This window comes from Babylonia areolata, chromosome 21 (assembly GCF_041734735.1).
Source record: "Babylonia areolata isolate BAREFJ2019XMU chromosome 21, ASM4173473v1, whole genome shotgun sequence".
NCBI classification, from domain to species: Eukaryota; Metazoa; Mollusca; class Gastropoda; order Neogastropoda; family Buccinidae; genus Babylonia; species Babylonia areolata.
In genome coordinates, this window is record NC_134896.1 from 52,284,825 (window position 1) to 52,291,287 (window position 6,463).

A 6,463-nucleotide genomic window follows, 5' to 3' on the forward strand; every position below is an offset into this window, starting at 1 on the left:
CAGAAAGACAGACTGAACGACGGCTGATGACGAGAGATGGAGGAGATAGGTGGAGACACATTTAAGGCCAGATGGAGACACATGTATAAAACAGGCAGCTGATCAGACTGACAGGCAGAAAGTGGAGTGATGGCCTTAGAGGTAACGCGTCCGCCTAGGAAGCGAGAGAATCTGAGTCGCGCGCTGGTTCGAATCACGGTTCAGCCGCCGATATTTTCTCCCCCTCCACTAGACCTTGAGTGGTGGTCTGGACGCTTAGTCATTCGGATGAGACGATAAAACCGAGCTAGGTCCCGTGTGCAGCACGCACTTAGCGCACGTAAAAGAACCCACGACAACAAATGGGTTGTTCCTGGCAAAATTCTGTCGAAAAATCCACGTCAATAGGAAAAACAAATAAAACTGCACGCAGGAGAAAAAAAGAAAGAAAAAAAAGGGTGGCACTGTAGTATAGCGACGCGCTCTCCCTGGGGAGAGCAGCCCGAATATCACACAGAGAAATCTGTTGTGATAAAAAGAAATACAAAAAAACAAAAAACAAACAAAAACAAAAAACAAAAAACCACACACACACACACACACACACACACACACACACACACACACACACACACACACACACACACACAAAGGAAGGAAGTGACAGAAAGAGCAGCAGTGGAGGAAGACAATTGGTAAAGCATAAAGAGAAAGAAAGAAAGAAAGAAAAGTGTTACAGTGTGCCAGCAGTGTCACGCCCCCGCCCCCCACCACCCACACTCTGTCCCCTAACTGTGCCATCTGTTCCCCCTAGCCTGTTGCTGTCGTTGGTCTTCCTCCAGCTCTCTCTCTCTGCAGCCTCTGGGCTTCATCTCTCGCCTGGGTGAAGGTGGTTTGAGGCTCCCTCCTCACTAAGTGGCGCAGCTCCCTTTTTCAGCAGGAGGTTCCGGAGGCCATCAATGAAGTGGTCCCTCAGTTTCAGTTTCAGTAGCTCAAGGAGGCGTCACTGCGTTCGGACAAATCCATATACGCTTCACCACATCTGCCAAGCAGATGCCTGACCAGCAGCGTAACCCAACGCGCTTAGTCAGGCCTTGAAGAAAAAGTGCGTCGGCCGGGAGTCGAACCCGGAAGGCAACCATGCTAACCGTTACACCACCGACGCTCCTAAAAATCAGCCCTCTCCGGCGAGGAAAATGAACCCCGGTCTCCCGCGTGACAGGCGGGGATACCGACCACTACACTACCGAGGAGCTCAGCATCTGAGCGGTGAGGGCCCCAGTGCTCTTCATCAGGATGATTCTCTCTCCCCATGCTGCGTGAGAGCATAGGAGTAGTCCATGATAGACTCCTCCGGAACGCTGCTGAACTCTGCTGAGAAATGGGGACAGAGTGTGTGGGTGGTGGTGGTGGGGGGTGTGACACTGCTGGCACACTATGACAAAAGAAAGAATGAATGGAATGAAATAAGGATGTAAGGAAGAGGAGGAGGAGGAGGAGGAGGAGGAGGAGGAGGAATTTTGTTTAATGTCCCGTCACACATGTCGGTGATTGAAGACATTTTGTTAATTTATGAATACATCTGAGTATTATCGGTTAGAAGGGGTGGGAGATGTGGATGAATGGAGGGTTGGGAGAAACTGGGCAAATGAGGGTAAAAATGTGGGTGAAATTTGGAAGAAAACGACAACAACAAAGAAACAAACTCTTAATACAGTTACAGGAAATTACTTCAAGGACTTCGTAAAAGAGAAGTCGTGAAACTGACAAGCGAAACAACTGATAATGAATACAAAAAGTCAAAAACATCAACGTTCTCAGTCACTTGTGAAGACACACTTTCGTGTACAAAAGGCTTCATCAAGCTACAGTGAAAAATAATATGCTCAATTATCAGGTTACTAAAGCAGAAAAATCATTGAAAACAGAAAAATCATATTATTTAGGTAAGGGACATTCAATTTTTACAGCTGAATTGGTGGCCATCCTTATGGCTTTAAATCATCTTGTTGATATACCAATCATAGTAAGGAAGAGATATGGTGACGAAATAACATGTAACTAACGATCAAACCAATCATCTAACAAACAAACAAACAAATATTACCAGTTTGTTGATTAATTAAAACACGCTTCTAAATCTTTACTGCTCTGTCCTGAAAACATTACGAGCGTCGTAAGGCGGACGCGTTACCTCTAGGCCATCACTCCTGAAGACAGTTTGGTGGTTGTGGGTCGTGACAAAGTCTTTCTAGACATTTGGTGATTGTAGTTCTTGACTATGTGTCTTTCTTTATACAGAAGTAGCGGGGTGGGAAGAAGGGGTGGGGGGGTGTGGGGTGGGGGGGGGGGGGGGGGTCATTCAATCAGTCTGGCTCCACAACAAAGCGATTTGTCAGTCGATGGCTGAATGAACATGCTGTTCAGTGTAGGGGGGAGGGGGGGACCAGAACAGGTCGTACTGAGCACCACACAGTGTGTGTGTGACTCCACAACACTTCACGGCTTGACGTGTGTGTGTGTGTGTGTGTGTGTGTGTGTGTGTGTGTGTGAGTGCGTGCATGACAACCAGACACTGACACGGGGCCCCCAGGCCTCTACAAAGTGTTGGCACTGTAGCGGGCGCAACAGCTTTGGACTTTCAATCTAAGGGATCCGGGTTCGAATCTCGGTAACGGTTTCTGGTGGGTTGAATTAAGGGGTGGAGATTTTTTTTCCGATCTCCCCAGGTCGACAACATATTATGTGTAGACCTGCTTGTGCCTGAACCCCCTCCGCACTCGTTCTTAAAACAGTAACTGCTTGTGTTTCACTTACACAGCATAATGTGTCAGTTCTCGCTTTCAGATATAATTTTCCCCATCTTAACTCTGACATTAATTTAAAATAAAAACGCTCTCCCACACACTTCTCTACTCTTGAGGGCATTCCTTGTCCAGAGCGTAACTCTTTCAATGCCACAATGGCTCCAGAAAAAACAACAACAACAAAAAAAAAACAAAAAAAACAACAGCATTGGTAACGGTATCATTCTGGTTTGGATAGGTGGTGACGTTAGCATGGAGACTTGACTCAGTTAATTAACTCACTCAGTACGGCCAGTCCTCTCTTCTCCTCTACACAGACCCCTCGGATGTCCAGTGGGTGTCTCAATGACCCAACCTTTAGCTTCCGTCGTCAGAATTGTGGTATTCTTTGACAACATTCAAAGCCTTCCGCTTGCAATATTTTGATGATGGTAATTGGGCTGAAACGCTGTTAACATCGTCTCTTTCGCCGTTCGTATGGAGAGAGTTAATGTGGATCCGTGACAGACTGATTTCCGGTGTGGGCATTGATATGGGGAGGGGGGGGGGGCAGAAGGTTCTCCGTTAATGATGAAGGAATCACAGCAGGCATTGTTGGACACAGCGAGCATTGATTGAGGAAGGTGGCAGAATGGTTAAGACGCTCATCTGTCATGTCCCTGAAGGTCTGGGTTCCATTCCCGTTCTTGTCCTTTCTCTCACGTTTGACTGGAGGGGAAAAAAAATCAAAATGAGCGTCTTGTCATTCGGATGAGACCACTTCTAATGCTGCCACCACTTCTGCTACTGCTCCAACAAATGCTAGCAACTGCTGCTGCTTCAGCAATGCAACTGCAGTGCCGTCGAGGTAATGCAGCCCTGCTGATAGGATGACAATGCCGACGATGATGGAGATGGATACACAGTTATGAATATAGAACAGAAATGATATGCGTGTTATCGGTCATATTCGTCTGAACACAAAACAAAAATGTCTGTGGCGCTGGGATGTGTTTGGCAACAGGAAACAATCTTTATGCATGCAGTGGAAGAACGGATGATCCGAGGAAAAAGACAGAAGCAGAACAGGGACACGTTCGCGCTCGTACACACACACACACACACACACACACACACACACACACACACACACACACACACACACACACACACACACACACACACACACACACACACACACACACACTCTCTCTCTCTCTCTCTCCCCTACAACCCCACCCCCCCATACACACAGACACACGCACTAAAGCTCTCTCTCTCACACACACTCTCTTTCTCTCTCTCTCTCTCTCTCCCACACCTTTCCCCCGTTATACACACAGACACACGTACTCAAGCACACACACACACACACACACACACACACACACGCACGCACGCACACACGCACACACACATACACACACACACACATACACACACACACACACACACACACACACAATGCCATCACCCATCTCGGGAACCCTTCTGGTCAGACACCCAGCAGAAACAGTGTGCCGTAAGTCACGATAACACATCGTGTGGCACGTGCTAAACACGTCGTTGCTACACATGCTTCCAGAGCCGGTCGCCTTTCGATCATTTTCACTGGTTATTCCTTCACTGGTTTTACATTTATTTGCTTGTTTTTTGTTGTTGCTTTTTCTTTGTTGTGTGTGTGTGTGCGTGTGTGTGTGTGCGTGTGTGGTGTGTGTGGTGTGTGTGTGGTGTGTGTGTGCGTGTGGTGTGTGTGTGCGTGTGGTGTGTGTGTGTGCGCGCGCGCCTATAGTTGACTTAATCAAGGTTTTGCGCCTTTTGAATATTACTATTAGTTATAGTAGTACTTTTATGTATTTATCTATTATTTATATATATTTTTTTTTTACTTTTTTTATTTTTAGTTATTATCATTATCAGTATCAGTATCATTATTATTATTATTATTATTATTATTATTATTATTATTAATTTTTGTTATCTTTTACTTTTTATTTTATTTATTTATTTATTTATTTATTTTTTTTATTTTATTCTTTTTTTTTCTTCTCAAGGCCTGACTAAGCGCGTTGGGTTACGCTGCTGGTGAGGCATCTGCTTGGCAGATGTGGTGTAGCGTATATGGATTTGACCGAACGCAGTGAAGCCTCCTTGAGATAGTGTTACTGATACTCACTGGTCAGTTCTACGGTCTCTATTCCTTTTGCCAGAGGTCTCAACACATGTCTGAAGCCAGGGAGAGACGTCGGTGTAACGGATTTTGGTTGTGGTGCGCTTTAACTCTCTCCATCCGAACGGCGAAAGAGACGACGTTAACAGCGTTTCACCCCAGTTACCATCATCAAAATATTGCAAGGGGAAGGCTTTTATACTGAAGAGGTGAATGTTGTCAAAGAATACCACAATTCTGACGACGGAAGCTAAAGGTTGGGTCATTCAGACACCCACTGGACATCCGAGGGGTCTGTGTTAGAGGAGAAGAGAGGACTGGCCGTACTGAGTGAGTTATTTAACTGACCGGCTACAATAACTTCTCCCCTCAACACCCCGAGCCAGTGGAAACCTGGGAATGAAGGACTGCACAGAGAGAACCTGATCTCTCGGAGTGAAGGGGCTGATGGACTGTTGGTCGCCACACTCGTTGTTGCTTCTCCGTTGGCGTTTGATTGGACAGCAGTCGGTCCACATCACCCTGGTACACTGGCTCCCCCATTGAAGCGAGAATTAAATGCAAAGTTGCGTGTCTCTGCTATTCTGCTTTCCACTCCGCAGGACCTACTTATCTTTCTGACCTTATCGGTGTTTGCACTCCCACAAGAAATCTCCGCTCTTCCTCTGACTGTTACCTTTTGAAACTTCATCGTGTCAATACAAGAGCCTATGGTGAACGTTCTTTCTTCTTTGCTGCTCCTCACATCTGGAACAACCTTCCTCATCATATCAGTGCATCTGATTCTATTTCTGCTTCTCGTTCATCACTAAAGACTCATCTTTTTAAAACCTATCTATAAGTACTCTCAGCTTCATTTTCTCCAACACCACCCATGTCAGCTCACTTTGGATGTACGTAGAGTGGGAAAGGGAGAGTGTGAGTGGGGGAAGGGGTTTTTGAGAAAGAGTGGTCATGAATGTTTTGTTTCTTGTAATATTTTTCTTTCATGTAAAGCGCCCTGAGCTCTTAGTGAGAAAGGGCGCTTTATAAATGTACATTATAATTATTATTATTATTATAATATTATTATTATTATTATAAAATGAGAATAACTACTGATTGTTGTGCGCTCCAAAGTCCGCCAAACTGAAAGCCGGCCAGGAAAAAAAACAAAAAAAAAAAAATCACGGACGAAACACGTGGACAGGGTCGCGCGACTCACAATTTGATTGGCTGTCGTACAATCACTGTCGGATGAAAAATATGCTTCAGACTTCCGATTGTTCCGTGAGCAGTTCCTTGAGCAGTGCTTACATCTTCTTCTGTGGGTTGTCCTGGTGGTTCTCCCCAACGTCGTACGATTGTCGCCAGACAGTGCTTGATTGTCCATCGCCTCCTTAACCCGGCCGTAGGGCCAATTGACCAATCACGCTCACTGAACACACCTAGCTGATTATCCAGGACAGGATCGAGTTGTCTCTGTCTGTCTCTCTGTCTCTGTCTCTGTCTCTTCGTGAAGCGCAGATTACTTCCCCTGCCACGGCCA